The sequence below is a fragment of the Oxyura jamaicensis genome, chromosome 2 (assembly GCF_011077185.1).
Source record: "Oxyura jamaicensis isolate SHBP4307 breed ruddy duck chromosome 2, BPBGC_Ojam_1.0, whole genome shotgun sequence".
Lineage (NCBI taxonomy): Eukaryota > Metazoa > Chordata > Aves > Anseriformes > Anatidae > Oxyura > Oxyura jamaicensis.
This window is the reverse complement of record NC_048894.1, coordinates 117,117,905-117,140,333: the sequence shown is the minus strand read 5'-3', so window position 1 is coordinate 117,140,333 and position 22,429 is coordinate 117,117,905. Positions and strand designations below refer to the sequence as shown.

Sequence of the window (22,429 nt, the reverse complement as noted above, 5' to 3'; positions counted from 1 at the left end):
TATCTTTTGATAATCTTTGTAAACTCTGCGTGAGGAGGAAGGAAGATAAATGAAAGGAGAAGGAGTGCAAATAAAGGCAGTAGAAGAAATCTTCAGAAATCTGCAGTGTGTTCCTTTCTTGCCATTGTTTCTTGTTTGTTTTGTTGGTTTTTCCAAGATTTCATTTATGGTGGTAGAGTTAAATGCTACCGTCTACCTGGTAACTTGTATGAAAAGGATGGAAAACAGTTCATCTGTAATGTACAAAAGTGGAGACAATATTTATGTTTTGCTCTGTTCTTGCCCAGTTTACAGTGGACTTTATACTTGCTTTTTGCCATTGCAGTAATTGTCGTTTGGGTCTGGGAAGAAATGTTTCCTCAGTGCTGAGCTGGGTGATGTGGATGAGTTTCCTTTTTTTTTTTTTTTTTTTCCTGTAGAACTCAGTTGTGTGAGTGGTAAAGTTAGGTTCAGATTAGAAGGTAATTCCTAGCAGAGTTGCTTGTTTCTCACTATCTAATATGCCATAAAATAAAAAATAAATAAAAATTTAGCTGAGAAAAAATGGTGAAGGCTTGTAAAGTTCATACAGTCAGAACACAATCATAAGCAAACTTGCTTGGTGGGACTAAGGTGTCTTCACTGTTGTCTGTCCATGTGGCATTACCACATGCAGCAGTGCAACTCAACTCTCCCTGTCATAGTAACCTGTATCTACACTTGGAAATTTCCCTCTCACCAATATCTTATTAACTATAAGTCAAAGAGACTCTGAAAGGATTGGTTAAGGAAACAATGTCTTGGTAGGAAAGGATAATATCTGGGTGGCCTTCATAGCCTCATTCTTGGCCTCTAGAGGTCTTCATGGTCAAGTTTCCCCTTGCAAGAATCTTATAGGGTCCTGCATTGTTTGTGAAGACAGCAAAACTTTTTACTGCACAATAGCAAGAGCTTCATCTCTCTATTCAAAAATAAAAATAATGTATCCACATTCTTGGTAGTGGAATATTTTAAGCAGCGTAAGAGCCTACTTTCAATCTGAATAGCTTTCTAAATTTTGAACTGAATGCACAGTTAATAATAGTAATTTCTACATTTACAGTAAATAAGGCAAGTTTGTAAATATAATAACCCACTGCATGAATACAATACCATCATGAATAGAATGTAGAACAGAAAGGAGGGTTAATAAGGCAGACATTATAATAAGTATAGTTTTATGTGTAAATCAAAAGATCTAAAATATAAAAAATTGCCATGCCGAGAATCAGCAGTAGAAACAACAGACCTTAAATCTAAAGTACACTAATGCAGCTCAAGTATAATCAGGGCTGAATAAATATTCATCACCTGTACTTTATTATACTGTACTCAGAAGAGGTAGCCACAGAAAAAAAGTACGGAGATATATTAAAATTCAGGTTTTGGCTTTGCAAGCTAGTTCAACTCATTCATTTATATACAGTTTTATAGCTAAGGGCTGATCAGTATTGCTGCTTAGAAAATGTACAGTTCTGTCAAAGTCAAAATGCTTCACTAAAGTGGTAAGTTCTGCATTAATTAAATTTGAAAAGGAAAGGTGTATGTACAAGGGGAAATTCAATTTTTGTCAGAACAAAAATGGTTAAAACATTAACTTCAAGCTGTTTTTTCTTGTTGACATTTGGTATTGTGCCTTAATACAAAATAATACAATTGTAGCTGAGTTCTGTATAATCATAAATTAGCATATGAGCTTTTGGTATTGTTAGTCTTTGCTTTGATTTGGAGTAGAGCTGTACTTACACATCTTAAACTTGTTTGTATAGTTTTAGTGACCTCTTCAGATTAAAATAAACTGTCATTTGAACCTCTTAGAAGAAAAAAATATATAGAGATACAAAATATTTCTTGAGGCACAAGAAAATATTCATTTTATTTTGATTATACAACACTGTTGCCCTTTTCTTAATTCTAATCTCCTGCTGTGGTTCCAGTAGCTTTTTTTTTTTTTTTTTTTTTTTTTTTTGAGTAACAGAAAATACCTTGCACGTTTTAATTCTACTGCTTTCTGCTTGGGAGCAGAGAACAGGAACAACCGAACTGAGGTAGCAGAAGAGTCAGGAACTCCTCATAAAACTCATCCAGCACAATGACCCTGGAAGGTCTTTGTCTTTCAAAGTCTGACTAATAATTAGAGAAAAAAATGCAGAGAGGAAAGCTTAATGCTGCCCATCCAGAGTAGAATTGTGTGCCACTTTCCAAGTCCCTACAGATAACGTGCATAATGAAAGCATGCTGCATCTTCTGAAGGCTAAGATTTGCTCATCTCTATGGACATTGGGAATTTGGCATTTCTGATAAACTGAGATTCCTGAGGGAAGTGATTTTTTTCCTGCTGCTTCATCACCTCTGTTCTTGCATTGGTTTAGTAAACTCAAGGACTGCATGAAACACCAACTGAGGACAGCTTTCACAGCTTTATTTTTGTGTTTCCAACTACTTTGGTTTTAATATATTTCAGGCTGATCATTTTTGTAAAATGTCGAGTAACATCACCAATCACTAAAATTGTTCACACTTAATCATTGATTTCACTCTCTTCACATGAACCCTTAAGGAGTTGAAGTGAGAATATTCTTGTAAGACTATTGTTTCTTTCAAGTATTCTGTTCTTCTAAGGCTTATTTAATTATATCCTTGTTAATACAGTCTCCCTAACTCAAAGGTAGCTAAGGGTACTCAGTTATTCACAGGACTGTGAATAAAGCTCATGGCTTTTCCTAAGGTGAAAGTAATTAGCTCAGAAACGAGTAATTTTCAGGTAAGGAGGTGAAAACCCAATGAAAATAATTGATGATAGGACTAGAAGTAGAAACCAGGTCATCTAGTTCTTGGTCCTATACCTAAAACATTAGATTATTCTTCCTTCTGTGCTTTGAAATGTCATCCCATTCATCAAGTTAAATATACAGTGGATTAATGATACAAGCGTGCTCTAGCCAAATTATTTCCCCTTTGAGATTCTGTCATTGCAAATGACAATATTGGTTCAGTAAGCTTTCATATTCTTTGTAACAATGACAAAAATTTTGGACAATATTACAGATATTCATCAGATCCTTTTAATGCAGGTCTAATTTACAAATTGTTTGTTTCCTTTCTTCTGTAGATAGATGAATGTATTATTTGTGAATAAATGTTTCCATTATTCAATTAGTTGTATAGATAGTCAAATAATGTTTAATTATGTGACCTATTCACATTTTTCCATCAGCTGATACTAAAATACTCATGAGTAATTCTTTTCATTATTCAACCAGCTCTTTAAATGATCAGATAATATTAAATTGAATTCAGTTATTATCGGCAAATAAAGCAATGAGTATTAGAGTATTGTTTTTCAGTATTTGCTTCAAAGCACTTACCTAAGCCATGAACTTGTTTTGAGACATGTTCAGTAAAAGTAGAATCTTTTGTATGTTCACACCATGTTTCATCTTCAATGCATCACTAAGATAAACTCTGAGGAATGAACCTAATGGGCTGGAGAGGAAGAAAAGAAGTACCTCAGCTCTCACTTTTCCATTGTTGGTATGGTGCTGACCATTTCCTGTGAACCATGATTCTCTCAATGCTTTGTCATATGCTCTTTTTTCCAATATATATATATTGGAATGATATTAATGATGTTAGTTGGAGTTATTTTTCCATCTACAGGCAGATTAATTTCCATGTTAAAGGTTTTTTTTTTTTTTTTTTTCAAGTCAGTTTCTTACATTTTTTCACCTCCATTTTTATTTTTAACTTTAATTTTTGGTTTGCTTACAGTCTGACATAGTATTCAAAAACACTGCTATAATTATGGAAGAATATTAGTATAGGCATAAGAACACTACAGTGCACAGATGGAAAAGGTTTACGGTGAATCTATCATTGCTCTATGGTGGAGAACAACACTGTTCATAGATTAATGTTCATTTTATTACAGCTATATCTTACCCTCAATTTGTGTGTAGAACCCTGTCTAAAGTCGTTTTGGTCTGTGTGCATCAATCAAGGGTAGTATATGACATTTAGGGTCACATTTTCAAATGTCGACACTTGGCATCTGGAAATCCTATGTCTTGCATCCCCAAAATATTTATTTTCACATGCAAATATGGACGATTACATAATGTTTTAATAAGTAAGATAGTTAAGCTGGTGCATTTGAAAAATTCACTGCTGAACTATTCAAGTTCAGGGATAACTTGGCATGTGTGTTTTAAGCCAATTCTGCAAACTTTCCATTCACAACTATAGTAATAGCCATTTCTACCTGTCTGTATGATATTACTAGGATAGGAAAATCCTCTATCGGAGTAGTTCATGGTTAGTAAATATTCTAATGCAGTTACATATATGTGGATATCTGTAAAACCCGGTTAACAGTACCATAGTTTTAAATAAAGTATTTTGGCCCTGTGAAGGATGTTTGCAATTATTTCTTAAGAGATTTATAAAATTTAAGATTTTGAGGATTTAAGAATCTCAGAATTTGTTTCATTTACATGCAGGTAAATTCTGTTTTTCACCACTGCTGGTGACTCAGACTCAGATAATACAGGTAGAAAAAGGCTTACTTATCTCTGATAATCTCATACTCTACAGCATACAGCCAAAAAAAAAAAAATAGTTTTGTCCACACTTGTTCAGATGACCTCTATGCTTTATGAAATCAGCAATGATATAGGACTGTATTGTTATACATTGATATTATTAGAAAAGTCCTCTAACTGTTGAGATTTGAGACAAGTAATTTACCGTCAATACAATTTCCTGTATCTCCCTTTTTAATGCTGTATTGAAGAAGTTATTATGGTTTGGCCCTTCAGCCTATGACAGATTGAATTTTCCATGACTTGATGTGACAAAGTCACTGCTCAAAGGCAAAAATAGTTTGTAACAGATAAACTATTGCAAGTAAATTTATACTTCAAGTGAACTTCATAAAAAGGTATCAGTTCATTTTTTTAACTTAAAAAGCAGAAAATATCATAATTTAGTGGTCTCACAAAAGCAATGAGTACAATTTCTGATGCAAATGAAAGTATTACTGCAGGATTAGGGAACTTTTTGAACTTTAATCTTTTATTTTATGTATTGTTGACTGTTACAATGGCCAATGTCCTTTTAAGATACTTGAGCTGTATCATAGGCCCATTTAGTAATGAAGGAAGAACTGGTTGCAAAAGTAATTTTCTCTTGTCATGTTCATACAAAGAATCTGTGAATTATTACTCTCAACAACAAAAGCTTCACCCAGATTGTCAATTCTCTTATTTCATTGCCTTTAGGCCAGAACTCTGGACAAGGGTTTGGTGCTGTCACATATCCTTTTCCATCTCATTTAAGTGATCTGGCCTCTGTTTTGGGAATGCATTTTTATTGTGCTGTTAAGCTCTGTGTCCCCTACATGAATATTTCATATATCTACTAAGTGCTTTCACTGAATATATTAGCCCCTGGTTTTCTCCTTTTTTTTTTTTTTTTTTTTTTTTTTTTTTTTGTCATGGCTGTTGCCACAAATAAAATGGTAATTGTGGCCTAAGTATACATGAATAATCCTTTATGGGATGAGAATTTTTAAATGCCAATAACAACTACTTTGTCAGGTTTTGGCTAGGCTATTGAAAATGTTTAAACAAAATCTGTCCATCATATTACGTAAGCATTTTTCTATTTATATCTGCCTTTAACAGTCCACAACAAACATAATGAGCAATAAATGAAGTGGTGGCCAAAAAACACGTTTATGACTCATGCAGATGCCAAGGGACCATCCTAATATGGGCACTGCTTGGCATTTCTGCTAGCAACAGACCAGACCGTAACTCTTGTTTGACAGTGTTTTTGAAGTTTCAAGTTAAAGCCTATAGATTTTACTCATCTTAATGTAAATCAAAGTTCAGGCTTCAACTGACTTCTTTCACTGAGTATTACAGGTAAAGAAGGGCAGACAACCTTGGCAGTTCTAACTAATATTTTCCATCCAAAGCATGGTATAAACAAGAACAGAATTTGTCATGTACTAAGGTAGAAGGGAAATGTGAAAGTGTGCCTATTTGCTACTGTTCACAGAATCAAAGAATCACAGAATGGTTGAGGTTGGAAAGGACCTCTGAAGGTGATCTGGTCCAACCTCCAGACTTGATTTCAGATTTTATCTTTTCTGTTGGACCTAAATTAAATTAACTTTTGACTTAAACCACACCTATTTTCTTAGAAATAAACTTGGCTATGATAGCTGCAAAGACTCATGACCTCATTTCACCTATTCTTATGATGGTAAGAATATTTCCCAACAGTGAATCTACTGGTGATTTATGTAGATTGCTTTTGTTGAGATGAAGTTCTATGTGGAACTTCTAACTGGGATTTTGAGATGATGATTGAAATGGAGTTCCTAAAAGGGCAACAATGATGCCTTATATTGTGTTACAGAGGAGATAGTCCATGTTCTTCTGTCTATGTAGAAATTTCCTTCTCAGGTTTGCTAACCAACAATGTAGAGAGAGTGTGCTAGTGTTATTGGAATAATAAGCTAAACTTACACGTGTTTCAGGGAATGTTCTTGGACTGAATATCTGGATGAGGAACACACAATGGATGAGAAGCAGATTTATATAAGCTTTCTTTCCTTTTAAATATTTCTTATTTTCTAAACACAATTATATGCCATTTTACTGTTTACAGTGCCAGTTTCCCTCTTCAGAAAGTACTGCTGGATCCATTTTAGCATTATTTGATATCATAGTAGCCTTCTCTGTAAAATTAAAGCTGTAAAGGACTAACTCAAGGCTTAGAAGTAATACAATGAGCTTACTAATGTACAGCTCTGAAATAACCTAATTCTTGGCTAGACGAGAAATATATGCTAACCTCCCAAGTCTTCCTCCAGCAGTATGGAAGAACTTCAGACCAAGTCAGTTGTATGATATTACTCCTGTCTGACAGATGTTTTGCATAATTTCCACTTATGCTATAAACTTAAAAACTTATAAACTTAAAAACTTATAAACTTAAAAACTTATAAACTTATATTATACTTATATACTTATAAAACTATAAACTTATAAACTATAAAAGTTGTTTCCCTGAACTTCTAATGAGCCAACCCTTCTTTATTCCACATGCAGAGCCTCTTTAGCAAGTTACATGAAGCTGTATGGTAGGATGAGATCTTTTGTTAGCTAGGGAGTCAACTAAGCAGGGATGTTTGACAGAGAAAAGGCCGTACACTTACCACCATATACGTTTGGAATTTATTGACATCTCTACTTCAGACTGGAGTTCTGAATATACTAAAAGCTTGAAGCATGCTGAGTTCAATAGAGGGTTTTTTTTGTTGAAACCTGAGTGCTATAGATTAAGCCTTAGGTCATTTTTCAGAAATCATGTTTCAGAAACAAATATGATTTTTTAAACGGTTTGAAGGATGAGGAGAGGCCCTAAATCACTAAATAACACTTTTATCTGTATGTTTTATTTTGTATTTACTTTCCAGTCACCTGCATATTAACATTTGATTAGCAACCGCGTGTTTAAGAGAGCATATCAGGTTATCTGGCTGAAGATAACAAAGCATGTTTTCCACAGAGGCTTCCAGACTAGAGGCTACACAGATGTGTCTGAGTTAAAAGGATCTCACTGTCTACTCAGAGAAGTGTAGATGGTTTCTGTATTTAGAGAAAACTCATCTGAAGCATCATAAAATAAAATGTACGGAAAATATATTTTCTGTAATTAAGATTTCTAATGAATTGCCTTGTTAATCTATACAGTGTATGCGTGTCACAAAATTTTCCTGGCTTAATTAGTGCACTTGCTGATTACGTTTATTTCCTGATGTACACACTGATTAAGCATTGTCCATACACTGAGGCTTGAAACAGGATCAGTCTACAAAATAGTACCTAGTTGTTTAACTGGAGACTCAGAATGCAAATAGATCAACTTATGTAAAATTAAATTAGTTCTAATAGAACCCATTTTAACTGAGCAGCTGGTGACACATTATAAACAGAATTCTCTTGTTATGTGAAATAAAGGGCTTCTGCTCACAGATGCTTATATACTTTTAAGCCACCAAAAAAAAAAAAAAAAAAAAAAAAAGTATGAAAAGTATGTGTAAGGTCTGAAGTTAAAGAAAGAAAATAAATTCTGGGCTTGTTAGATAACATATGCTCTTGGACTCCGCATTACTATCTGAAGAGTGTGTAAGGTCAACTAGCCCTTTGCAATGCTCTATGTAGAAACTTAAGAGTGAATAACTGTTGAATCAACAGTCTCACAGCTAGTATATTAAACCTGGTCTTTTTAATAAGCAGTAGCTGTTTGCTCTAATAAGCTGATTTTTGGAAAAACTGTTAGGCTGTTGGTACTGTCCCCTAAAACCTCAATTATTTTGTTCTTTTAGCAGAAAGTGGCTTTTGTCTGTGTTATTCGTTGACAACATCATTTTAGACTGGCTATAACACTCTAACTATTAAGAGTTGGTGGTGTACCATTCTTGGTCAATACTTGACAATGAACTGCACTTTTTTTCTTGGGAATGCTGTCAGCCATACTGAAATGTGTTAGAGTCTCAGTGACAGGCCTTTTCTTAGTGACAAAAGCTCTAGTGGGTTGTATGAATGAGGTAGGTGTTTTTTTAACTCCTGCATATACAGTTTATTTGTGGAAAGTTTAAGCCTCTGAGACAAAGAGAAAAATCTAAATAATTAAGAAAATAACTAATATTTAAAGCCTGGATGTGCATTTTCTTCCTTCAGTGTATTTAACTCTGACCATTGATTTATCTGAAGATGACGTTTTATAAAGACATTATCCTGGAACTTATGAGCTGTTTGCTTCTTGTTCTGTGTTTGAGAGTGCTTATCCCACCAGAATTTCTGTCTTTAATGGATTTTCTAAATACACCACTATGCAAATTAATGTACAGGAATGCTTTAAAACAGTATAAAACTAGTCATACCTTCAGTAAGTGAATTAGTAAATCAAATCAAATGCTCAGTTTTTACTCCATTCCTCGTGTGTTTGTGATTTTTTTTTTTCTGTCAATGACACCTAATATGCAGAATTAAAAATAAATACCAGCTGATCTATCCACCTTTTTTTTTTTTTTTTTTTTTTTTTTTTTTTCTGCCCTTACTCAATTCTAAGTTAATATCCATGGACTGCATGGAGGTAAAGTTCCACAGAGCTCAAACTGCAATATTTTAGAAAATGCTTGCAGAACATAGTTAGATATAAATCATAATAATTTAAATCTCTGATTCTATCATTTGAATAAATGAGCAATAAATGTTGATTCAAAGGATTGCATTTGTACTTAATTATTTTCTTAATGCAAGGCTGAACCATGAAGATAAAAGGAAGCTACACTACCTTCCCATTTAAATAATATCACCTGAATAAATGTATATTTATTTTGTTATCTACTTGTGCATTTTGTTTGAAAAGTGAAAATGGCATTTATGTTTTATTTAAAGGACAGTGTTTTACTCTCATAGTTTGGGTCAAGCTCTTTTTTGTATGGAAATAGGAATTCAGTGTGAAAAATATATAATCATATGATGATTTTCCATTTTCTAGATAAAATTATATTTTAGATACATTAGAAAAAGTGTTGAAACATCCTGCATATGGAAATGATTTATATATTTAAAAAAAAAAAAAGTGGTCCATATATTTTTTACAGCATTATTTATAGTAAGTAGTCTTTCAGATCTTTATTTAAAGAGATTTGAAGATAAAAACAAGTTTTACTTCTTGTTCAAGACACAATACTTTTTTTTTTCTTTTCTTTTTTTTTTTTTTGGTTTTGAGTGCCTAAAACAGAAAGAAATATCCTGGATATGCAAATCCATATCCTGGATATGCAAAAGGCATTATTCTAGTTTTCTTCTCTTGTAAGAGCACCCTTTTTAAGTGTGAAATGACAAGCTATTGTTTTCTGTACAATATTTCTGATCAATAACATTCCTGTTTTCAGTTTTGGAAAGTATAAGTTTAGATTCAAAGACAATACACAGCAATACATGGTAACAAAGTATATTTCATACCTCTTCAGTGCTAAAATCTTTTGAAAGGAAATTCTGCCTTCAGAGACAGTTCTTTATTGCATTATTTCAATTAATACTTTGGGGAGGAGAAAATTATTTTTTTATCTGATTTCCTCTATAGTCACTTACAATTTTAATATTGCAGAAATTAATTGCAAGAGCTTTTTAGCAACTCATTGGAATATTATAATTCTTGTCCAAACAGTTTTCAACCTATGAGGAAAACAGAAACAAAAACAAACAAATAAACAAAACTCTTTTGTATAAATGAAGATTTGTGCTTAGTTTCTATAAATAGGTGAAAGCTTTTATGCTATGTAGGTTTACTTGTAAGAATGGTAGTCTCTTAAATTTGGTGCCTTAATTTAAGGCTCTTAAATTAAGACTCTTAAGACTTTTTTTAAGACTCTTATATTTGGAAGAATGTTATGGCCTATCACTATAATGAAAGCATTTTAAAGTGTTAGATTCATTAATCGCATTTGTAACACAAATTCTATCTTGATGTTTTTTTTTTTTTTCAGACGTAAATAGCAATGGAGCAATCAATAAGAATGGAATTTAATTTATATAAAAGTTTTGTAGACCGTGGCATGTCTGGTTTTAAATGCACTTAAATATTTTCTCCTTCAACATATATATTGTCAAATCTCATCTCTTTTGAACTCTTTTGATGACACAGAAAAAAACAATCAAATTTTTGAATATTTCAAAAATATTCTAAATTTATGCTTACTTAATCTCATTCTTTTACTTGCTGTTTACTTTTTTTCAGCAGCCTTTAAAGCTTGTGAAGTATCCAGCCACCTAAAAGCCATTTAATGCTAGTTAAGCCTGTGTACAGTAGAAACAGTGGGTAATAATCTCATACCTGGGCAATGGTTATTATAATCACAGTTTACATTCCTGACACTGTCTCTGTGTGTCTCCCCCATTTTATGCCCAGAAAAAGGACAAACAGCTAGTACTCATTCCAGACTGAAATTTAAACAGCCAAAAATCATTCTACCGTTAAGCAAGAAGACAATACAAAGCAAGCAAACTAAATCCAAATATGTTTAAATTTCTGCTCTAACCTGTGTGGCCTTTTCAAGTGATTCATACCAAAAGAGAAAGAAAAACAACAACAACAACAACAACAAAAATAAATTAGGATCACAGTTCTGACAAACTGAGAAGCTTCATATTTTTCCCCATTTCTAAAATGTATCAACTGCAACATGTCAGTGTGCTAGATCAAAATTAAAACCACATGAATTGAAATATCAAACTTCATGCTTAAAAGAACTAAGAAAGTTCCCGAGACACAACCTTAATTTAAAGAAGTAAAATTACAAGAAGTCATGCAGAGCAGTATTCTCCTCCTCTCCTTGGAAGTACACAGCTCTTTATTATGGAAAGGCAGTAGCCCCTCTATAGTTAGGGTTGCAATCAACTTCCATTATAAAGCCCTATTTTAGCCCCCTGTAACTTTGGCTTGAAAAATTGGAATACAAATTGCCATATTTTCTCCAAAAGAAAAGGAGAATAGATGAGGATTTTTGTTTGTTTGGTGAGGAGGGAGGATTAGGTTTTATTTTTACTTTTCTTGTGTGAAATTGAAGACAAATTATTTAACAGTTACAAAGTTTAAGTCACTAAGAAAAACCTACCCTGATCCAAAATTTTTGCTTTTTCTGTTGTTAACATACTTCTCTTGTTGTCTGAAATTGTTTACAAATAATTTTGCAAAACATTCTCATCACTTCTTATATCTGTCGGGAAGGATGAGCCTAATTTTTGTCTTGGTGATGGGCCTATTTTTTTTCTTTGTAATGATATTAGAAATATTTCACTGGTGACTTCTACAGACATAGGATTAGGCAATCTGATCAATATTTTCAAAAGAAATTCACATCTGGTAGTAGAGTATATACCTCAAAGTGAAGTATAAAGTACATGTTGATGTACTTGGAGTTTTTGAGAAGTGTTTATTTGCTGGAGTTCTCCAAATATTATTTTCTAGCAAAGAGGGTATGACTGAGTGTTAAAAACTGTTTTTGGAAAGGCTAGTTATATACTTAGTTATTCGGGGCTACTGACTGCAGTCTAGAGACTGCTTAATGACACTGTGGTGAACACTAGCCACTCCCAACATTCAGTCTTATTTATCATGCTTGGCTCATTTCCTAGGATTAGGTCCAGAATAGCCTAAGGCCATGTAGGCTGTTCAACAAACTGTGTAAGAAAAGAAAGCAAGCATGGGCCATGGCAATATACTTCCCTCCTGTTTCAGATAGTTGTTATCCCATTCTGGATCTAAGCATTTTAAATTCTTTATGATTAAAGACCTGGCATTCTTGCAGATCTATTTGATTCACTGAGGAAAATAAAATAAAATAAAATGTTCTCTGTATTTTTGTGTTATTTGTTTGGCAGAGGTTTCTAGTACTATTCAAATGATCTGTTCACTGTTAGAAATAATGAGGTTTTTCTTTCCTGAAGGCTTAAGTGTATTATGTATAAAAACCTGCATATATGTATTTACATGCATATGTATATAAAGTGTGAGAGTATTTTATAAGCACTTATTTATAGTTTGGACAGCCTAAAGTTTGTTGTGTACTGTGCTGTAATATTAACTATTACAATTATTTAATTTATTAGAATGATATTTTTCAATGCTGACAAGATGCATCAAAATGTAAATTTAGATCAAATTGTAATTATATACACACAAATTGCATACACAGTTGCATATGACTTCATACAATGTTTAAGATGTCCATGTTATAGCATAACATGACTCTTCGAACATACTCTAACATTATTCAAAGGTTAGCAAGACTATTGCAATATTATTAAATACATATATATATAAATTTAGAGATTTTAACAAACAATTAGATCTGAGAATGTTTAAAAAATATAATAGAAAAATCTGCACTAGGAAAATGGTTCTCCTGAAAAATAAATAAATAAATAAATGAAAATCAGGCTGCTTTCAGTAGGATATTTCTATAACATAAATCCTAAAAATTTAGGAGTAGGAGCAGCAGGAGAAGTATTAATCCTGTGCCAAACTACTTGAGAGTAAAGGAAGGGAAAAGATGCCAATATTTTCTCTGTTTGTATCCACACGTGATATCTTTATAAAATTCTTTTTTAACTGGCTGACTTTTCATTGTGATAATCATCAGACCCATTTGAATTTTGCTTTGACATTTGGATCTCTTAAAACCCAGGTACATTAAGATCACTATTCCTACAATATCATTACAATTTTCTTGGCAATCTGGATAATAAGAATGTGTTGTACATAACTGTCTTCAGAGAACTGAAAATGATGTACAGTATTTCCCTGAAGGAAGCAACTGCCAGGGATCATATAAGACATTGCTGGCAATAGCTGTTAGAGTTTTGTGTATGTTTTTGAGAGAGTAGCAGAAGAGGTTGTCTAGGCACTTTCCTCAGACATGGCTATCAGAATAAAAAATAAATAAATAATGATAACTAAAACAAGCAATCAAAGAAACGAAAACTCTGAAGAACCACAGCTGGAAGGCAAGGGAGTTCTGAGGACAAGAATTTGTATTGAAAGGCCAGAGTTCAACAGGTGCACATTTACCTGTGACTTCTTTAATCTGGGAAACTCTGATATGTGAACAGAAACAAAGTCATGATTTTGCATGCAGACATACAAATCAGAGAAGGGAGGTTTTTCTCAGAGAGGGAACCTGGAATGTTCCTCCTAGGAGTACCATAGGGGGGCTTGAGTGAAAAGGCGGTAAGGAAAGATATGAAAGGAACTAAGGGAACAACACATTTTTCACTTGTTCAGAGTATTATATGACTATGTTGAATTTTTTACTTCTCAGAACTGTATAGACAATGAGATAAGTTACCTTTGTGTTGAGATTTCCAGGATTTATTTGCTCTTCTGGAAAGAATGTTTTTTTTTTTTTTTTTTTTTTTTTTTTTTTTTTCCCAAACAAAATTCAGTTTGATACTACAAATATGCAAGTTTTCAGAGGATAACACTGGAAGTGATAAAGGTGTCACCCATGCTTATAACAACATTTGTGAAAGGTAGGAATGACACTACAGATAAAAATATATCCAGCAATTGGATCAATAATTTAGAAGTCAAAAGTTCTATAAAGTAAGATCGACCCAGAGAGAGTCATTTAGCTTTTTGAGTCAAGATATATAATAACTTGAATTATGACGATCTGCCATTGTGACTCGAAATAGTTTTTCTAGCTCAACAGCTATCTAAATTGCAAAGGAAAATCTGGTAGCTTCTATGATAGAAAGTTTCTTACCACAACAGCAATCTGATTATTGCATGTTATTTATGCATTTAATAATACAATGACTAGGAGAAATATGTGTTTGATTTTTTTTTTTTAATTAGCAGAAAGAGCTGAGAAAATTTCTTGGTCTTAATATTTAGCCTTATTATGGAATTTGTTTGAAAGGTTTAATCCATATTTGACATCACCTGTGTCTAATTTTCAGAGCTTATTAAATAACTGTTTTCAGTAACTTATTAATGCTATATATTAAAGTAAATAAGACTATGAAGAAAGAAATATTTTCATTTCCCAGTTTTAATTCAGTCATTCAGTCTGAATTGCATAAAATTCTAACTTGAAACACCAACGTTCTAATCTTCCTTTCAATGAAGTACAATCCCAACAACAAAACCCATTAAGGGTGAAATTTTTCCATTCCTCAAATGAATAGTTGTCCACAATCCCTTGAATATTCAAAGGTGTATTTTTGTATAGAAAGCATAAGAGAACTCGGTGCATACCTGTACTAAGAGCCTTTGGGATAATTCATCTGAAATGTCTATTTCCAGCATTCGCTGGTAGAATCTATTGGCAGGAAAGGAATACTCCAATATTCCTCGGCTTTCTCTAAGGTACTGATCAGTAAACATTTAAGAAAGAAGGTGGCCAGAGAAAAGAGAATATTTCCGTTACCTCAGTGAATGGAGTAATTCATAGAGAACATTTTGAAAGTCTTAATACTTCCATGAGCCAATGTGTCATTTTATTTGAGTAAATCATTCTGTTAATATTAGGTCAGGTATCTTTTTTTCATCATCCTTTTTACTCCTCTACATTGACCCTTTTGAAGTAATATGTTGTACAAACATGGTTAATACATTTTTGAAATTTCATTTCAAAGTTAAATGCTTAATGACTTGTAGTTTTCTGCTACATATATATCTGGCACTTTTTCTCAGCATAAGCCTGCTAACATAACTCACTCCAGGCTGATTTATTGTTTTTATTCAACCAGGTGCTACATGGGTTTGGCAACTTTGGCAATGCTATTGTCTATAATGACTCTGCACTTGGTGCTTGATGGTGCCAATGTGTGCAATGAATTTACTGGCACCAGCAGAGAATATTTAATTCCCTTATCTCTTCATGAAGAATCAAGCTTTTATCTCCTGTATTGCTCGTTATCCTGTATGTCTTGTATAATCTCTTTGATTTCTTTGATACCAAGTTATTTTGAAGTTTCTTTATTTCCCCTATCTTTTCCCTCATGGTGTTTCTTAGGGATTCCTATTTTGTTAAGTAGGCTATATCATAAACAAGTTTTTTCTTTTTAAAATAGATCTATAATATGATTCTGCAATATGTAGGAGTAGAGAGAGTACATATGTACATATATTTCTGCAGAGGAATGATTTTTATTTTTTTTTTACTGTTATCAGTCTTCTTCATAACTGTAAGGATAAGCTAAATTCTGGTGAAAACATTTAAAATTCTTGTGCTATTTAGTACAATATTCATAATTTAAAGTTCTGTTATGTTTTTGAAATTTCTCCTGAGTTCGAATAGCAACCAAGTAACTGCCATATAATCTGCAAATAAGCTTTCTCTCTCAGTCTTTCTGTGTTTTAGAATGAGTAATTTATAGTTTTGTGTATGCTCTTTGATGAGGATTTTATTTATTAATTTAAGACGATAAAGTCTTGTACCTGAGCATTCATATTAGGTCTGCAGAATTTCTTACCACTGCAAGTCTGAATGGTAGGTACTGCATACTACAATTGGCAATTATTTCATTTGCATTTTTGCAGCAAGTCATCATTCTCTTGTTAGGTTTCACTTTTTCTACAATGAGCAGTTTGAGGCATAAACTTACCCTTTCTTTATTTTTTCCTTGTTATTCTTGTAAACTTTGAACCTCCTAATGATTAGAATGTCAAAACAGGATGATGGTTGCAAATTAAAGATTTGCTAACTTGAAAAAATGTACATTAGAGTGTATATGCTGTTTTTTAAATGTATAGTCAACGCAAACAATGTTCTCTTTGCCATTTCATCATTGTTTACTGGACCATAAACCATGCATAAAACTAAGTTTCATTAAATATGAAATTGTTTAGGAATGATTTAATGACAAAGATTTTCTTTTTCTTACATTTTTCTTACTCTCAGTGGAATTTAAAAGATAGCTTCCAAAACGTTTATTTTTTCAGTGACCAGTTTTGCATATGCATGGCACTACAACCATACAGATAAGAATCAAACAGGAAAAGATAATCTATATGTACAAGATTTAGTTATCCCATGTTTGTCTCATGATATGAGAGGATCTGAATAGTTTTGCTAAGCAAGCTGCACCGTTAAGATAAATGAGACAGCTCACAACACAAGCCTATACTTAACACTGAAAAATATAAAGACAGTGACCTATATGCCAGTCTCATTCAATGATCAATTAGGGCCATGCACAGCAGATCACAAAATAAATAAATAAATAAATAAATAAATAAATAAATAAATAAATAAGCTCCATCTGGTTCTGAAGACAGTGGCCAGTCCCATAAATAACACAAGCTGTCAGGAAAACATCATTCCTATAGTACTCAATGTATTGACTTTCTGTCCAATTATGGATCCACTACAAGGAACTTCAGGGGTTTCATAGGTTTGTACCACACTTCAGCTCACCATAACAGCTACATTCCTGAGTTATACCTAAATTAGCAGAGTGGAGAATGAAATGGAAAGAAGTAAAGAACATGAACAGTTCTAGAATACCATTGCACATGTGCATGCATAATACACACACAAAGTAAAAATAAAGATAAGAAGCTCAGGGCTTTATTCTTGGCTGAGCTTCTCTAAAAAAAATGAACATAAAATTGATCGGGAACACTATATTTGGAAAATGTAGTTACTCCACACTGAAATATGAAGTAAAGATCAACAATAGGCTTCACTTTACATTTGTTTGTATTTAATGTACTTCTGTTAATGGCTAGTAAGTAGTAGTGAATACTAAAGATAGAAAACAAACACTTCTGGTTAAAATAAGCATACATTATTTTGACATTCAGAATACTTCTTTTTTTTTTTTTTTTTCATAGTGGAAAAGATAGTTTGGTATTGAACTTTCATATTCTGTTAGCATTTGATACTAGGTCAGAAGGTGCCAGGCACTGTACAAGCTTATGATAGTAATAATAGTTCTAGAAATTTAGAATATAAAGTTTAGAATATACAAATACAGAAAACAGAAATGTGCCTGCATTTTTAGATGGAATATTTACCTTTGCAGAAATTAACTATTGGAAATACTGTCACAGAACACAAACAGCACTGAAGTGGTTTTGATCCCTGCTAAAAGAGGGGGAAGATCCACAAGCTGGGCACTGCCTCTGGAGTTTCCTATCATTCCCTTGAAGTGTTGTCTCATTAGCTTGATTTTCCTTCAGGGGGTATAGTGCTGCTTGATATCTCCTCCCTGGCTTCAAATTTACACAGTTGTTCAAGGTATGTGGACTCCTAGGGGAGGAGTGAAAATTACTTTCAACAATTTCATTAATTTTGAGATATTTTCTCAGGTGAGGGGCAGCAAGTTTCCTTGGTCAAATTCTGTGCTAAATCTCAAGCACACGATGGACCCTCCGCTTTCTAGATTATTTCACCAGTTGTACTTAAAATATTCTCCCCTCTACTGCAGAGGGAGAGAAAGGATTCTCCATTTTTGTAAAACATCCCCTAGGGAAAAGAACAAAAGACATATACAGCTTCTGTATGTAGTTTCTTAGTTGAACATGACTGAACTTTTTTTTTTTTTTTTTTTTTCCTGAGCAATCATTTGGTTACTCACATGCTCAAAATATTAAAGAACATGAAAGTTGCAGCATGTACAGGATGAACAGAGGCTTTTATTTTGTTTGTTCAGAGGTTAAATAGAGATCCGCAATCCTTCCTGTTAGACTGTTGAAGATAAATAGCAAATTGCCACATTTATATCTTCTCCCTGGTTTGCATTTAGAAGACAACACACAGAAAATTCACTTTGAAACGTTTCCTTAAAGACGCATGTTAAATCCCTAAGGAAGAATTCAGAGCCTGAAGAGAGCCTTGTGCTCTGGTTTGATAGTGACAGATAACAGTGGAAACACAGGACTTGCTGCTCCACCTAAGAGACCATTATATGTGCAACTCACATTGAGACCATTGCAGAATAAAGCTTCCCACAGCCCCACCCAGAAGTGTGGCTGCCTTTGTAATTTTAATTGGTCTGTGTTTGTTGAGTGGGGCCTCTATTTACTTATGGCTTGGGGCTTGTGTTTACCAAGCCTGGTGGAGGCCAAGTGTCATATCACTGAAGCTTAGTTCCTGCAAGCTCTCCTGCTATATCTTGAGGCACTTTTCTTTTCAGTATCTGTGCCTGTCTAATTCGCAAGCTTCTGTGAAACAAGCACAGGAGGGTACAAGGCCTACAGGGAGGAATTACACCTAATTACTCAAATAATTGCTAGGCTGTTGCCTTCTTAGTCACTGAAAATAATTTCCAGGTCCCTGGCTTTTATAGATAGTCTTCTAGAGGCAGGAGGACACAGCCCCCTTTTTAACTCAGCCCATTCACTCACAAAATCAGAACACTCGAGCCTGCAAAATTAATAAGCACCACTTCCATTACATATATTTTAGGTTGTTGTTGCCGTGGCGATAAAGTCAGGGACATTGAATCTCCTCTGTTGAGCCATTGTTATCATCCCTGGCCATCTGCTGCAGAGGAGTGATATTCCATCTCATTTGCATGATGACTGATATATGGGAGGTTTGGAAGGACATATGCCACAGCAATCATGTGATGAAAATTAAAGTGAAAGTTTTGGGCCCAGAGCCGAAAAAAATCTGTGTATGCGCATGAGGCTGTTGATGTGCAAATGTGAATCATATTGAGAAGGTTTGAATAGGGAGGTGTGACGTAAAGAGGGGACACAAACGCAGGTGCTTATCTCTAGGCAGTCAAAGGCACTGGATGTCATATCATGGGAACTACCTTTCAAAGACACAGCTTTAGTGCACAGTTCAGCACACAAGGGAGGAGAAACATATAAGTTTTGGAAACAGAAATAAAGTAAGTTTAACAACTTTTTCACACTATTCTGAACCCATCGATGTTTAAGCAACTTGTAATATTAGTAACTTTCTCTCTTTTCTATGGTTTGTGCTCTTATTTTAGAAAAAAAATAAAAAATAATAATCCTGTCCGTATATCAATGTTGAAAGCTTGAGATATTTCTGTTAAGAAGTTTGAGAGTTTTAAATCCATATTTTAAATGCTCTCTGCAAACTTTTCTTTTTGTTTAAATGACACTAATGCTGTTTCTTCTCCAATGTATCTTTGGTCATTATCCTAAATGCTATTTTGGGCCTCAATTAAAAAAATAGCTACTTGTAACTACTTTGAGAATGCTTTCTGAATAAAATGTCATGGTGTAATTGCATTTATACTGCCTCAGTAAAGCCTTTGTTCATATATGTTTTAGAATTGTGCAGATTTGCTGCTTTAGGTGTTTGATTTGAGGAAATGATCACAAGGACACTTTTCCTCTCATTTCGAAAAGTTACTCAACTTAAATACTACCACTGGGGAAAAAAAAAAAAAAAAAAAAAAAAAAAAAAGAGAGAGGAAAAACGGAATGAGAGTGGAGAGTGGGACTAGTTTTTTTTTGTAGGGACTATTCGATAGATGCAGGTTCACTCACAGTTATGTATGACACACCAAATAGGTTTCTCATGATATTTTAGAAAGCTTTAAAATCATGTACCAGGTTTTTAAAATGAAGGCTGTTGATCACTGTATTTAATAGCATTACTCTAAATGAAAAACGGTCTTTCAAAGTGTGACATTTAAGTCCTTTAAATTATTTGGAATTCAGAGGGTGAATTGAGAGCTTCTGATTAAAAAAGCGAATACTGTACACTTTAGAATAAATGCCTCTGTCAGGAAAATCTTTGGAAAGTTAAATGATAGTAATATCAGGCAAGGTTGAAGAATGAAATGGACCTTCTGGGACAACATTTTGCAGGAGGATGATTTTTATGAAATAGCATTTGATGCTAGAGAAAGTCTGTTTAATACTGATCAGCAATAGCTTTCTCTCTCTCTCTCCCTCCCTCTCTCTCTCTCTCTCTGACTTTCTTTTGTCTTTAACAAAGCACTTAGTTCAGATGTTTGTCTTCCTTCATATGTAAATAGCAAGACAATCTTCTGCAAGGTGCTGGGATTTTTTCATCTGATAGATTATAAAAGCACAAATCCAAGATTTTATCCTTAAACTGTGTGGGGTGAACTTTGGCAGTTAAGCATATTTCAGGATTCAAAACGACCATTTATTATCTCTTTTGTCAATTAAATTAGTTAAGTTAATTGCATATATGTGTCTTCTTTGATTTGGCTATGCAACGTTTTTGTAATTCTTGGGGAAAATTGCAGCATTTATGATGAAAGCTTTCCCTGATACAATAATATATTTTGTTTTAAGGTGGCTAACAAATAATCCAGATTCAGAATGAAGAATTTCTAAATATAGACTTTGTCTCCTAACTTCCCAGTTTGGAGAATTTTATTTTTTATTGTAAATATCATCTGTGTATTATAGTACTTTCATGCCTGCAGGCTAAGATTACCAGTCTTCTTTTTTTTTTTTTTTTTTTTTTTTTTTCTCCTCCTTCTAAATATTCAATTACTCAATGGTAATTATTATTATGTGGCCTTCTTGGCTTACTGCATTATTAGATTAATATAGATTTCTTGTGCCAAATTAGCGGAAATCACTGTTATACACAAGAAAGAATCACTTTTTGTAGTTTTATTTACTTTGTTGAATAACAGGAAGACTTTGACATCATGAGGCTTTATTCTTGAGTCTTTTAATATAATATGTCTTTGAAAGCTGTGAGGGAGAAGGCATGTTTTTACTTTGTTTTTCTTCTGTCAGTTTATAATAAGTAGAAACTTTTGCTAAATTATAATTTAGTTCTTTCAAAGATCCATAAATAGTGGCCTTTGTGGATGAAATCACAGTTGTCTCCTGATTATTAGTTATTGTTTCAGAGGCGTGTAGCAGGGGTAAGAAAATCGAAAATGAAAGAAAAGGAGCTGTCCAGGGTACTGCAGCTGATTAACAAATATTTCCTCTTATTGTACAGAAAATAATAATAATAATAATAATTCTGTAGTGTTACAGAAAAGTTCTACCATTCGCTACTGCACTTTTTGTTTGTTTGTTTGTTTGTTTGGGGTTTTGTTGTTGTTATTTTCAAAACTAGTTAGGTCTTATACAGAAGTTAATTAATAAGTAGAAAAGATGTTCATGAAAAACTTATTTCAGGAACAAGTCATATTTCTGTGTATAGCACAAACAACCTCAGATAACAATAATTTTACCAAATTACTTATTTAAACTAAATTTTTATTGTTTTTTTTTTTTGTTTTTTTTTTTTTTTTTAAAATTTGTAGAGAATACAACTTTTCATTTAATCTTTGAATGTAACAGAAATGGTTCCTATGGTAGTGTCGCAATGTAAACAAAACAAACAAACAAAAAAATACCAGACCCCAATCTTGCATTACTTGATTGCTTTTGAAATGAATTCTTGTCCTTATGTGACCTGAAATGTGTGGTTACAAAGCTATAGAAATCCAAACGATCATATTTGTTTGATATGAAATGAAAAAAATAGTTAAATTGAAAGTTTAACATCATGAAATTCAAAATCCCAAGCGGTATATAAACATTAAAAGAAACTTTGGACTGCTAATCCTAGGAAATGAGTTTTATGGATTGAATTCAACAAGGCTTCAGAAATGGTTCCATCTGCTGCCTAGCAGCTGGTGAAAGGATAAATTTAATTCATTAATTCATTTGGAAAAAAGGATCCAAGTAGTAAAGACTTCATTGCTCATAATGCACATAGGTGGAAATCAAAACTGAAATTAGGCCCAGTATCATCTTTGATAATGAGTGACATTTTCTTTGTTATTTTTATAGTGATCTTGATCAAACAGTTGACAATATATTGATTATATGCTGTTAACTGATA

At 33.1% G+C, this 22,429-nt stretch overlaps 1 protein-coding gene across 4 annotated transcripts in view; it reads left to right on the top strand.

Annotated features, from left to right (window-relative positions):
* Positions 1 to 22,429, top strand: part of ST18 (ST18 C2H2C-type zinc finger transcription factor) — a 195,164-nt gene that overhangs the window by 72,548 nt on the left and 100,187 nt on the right. Inside the window, exon 1 of one of the 4 annotated variants that reach the window (XM_035318971.1) lies at positions 19,378 to 19,457. The exons of the other annotated variants lie outside the window; for them this stretch is intronic. The gene's annotated coding sequence lies outside the window, so the exon portion shown is untranslated. Of the gene's footprint in view, positions 1 to 19,377; positions 19,458 to 22,429 lie in introns of those variants that run through there. 4 annotated transcript variants of the gene reach the window in all.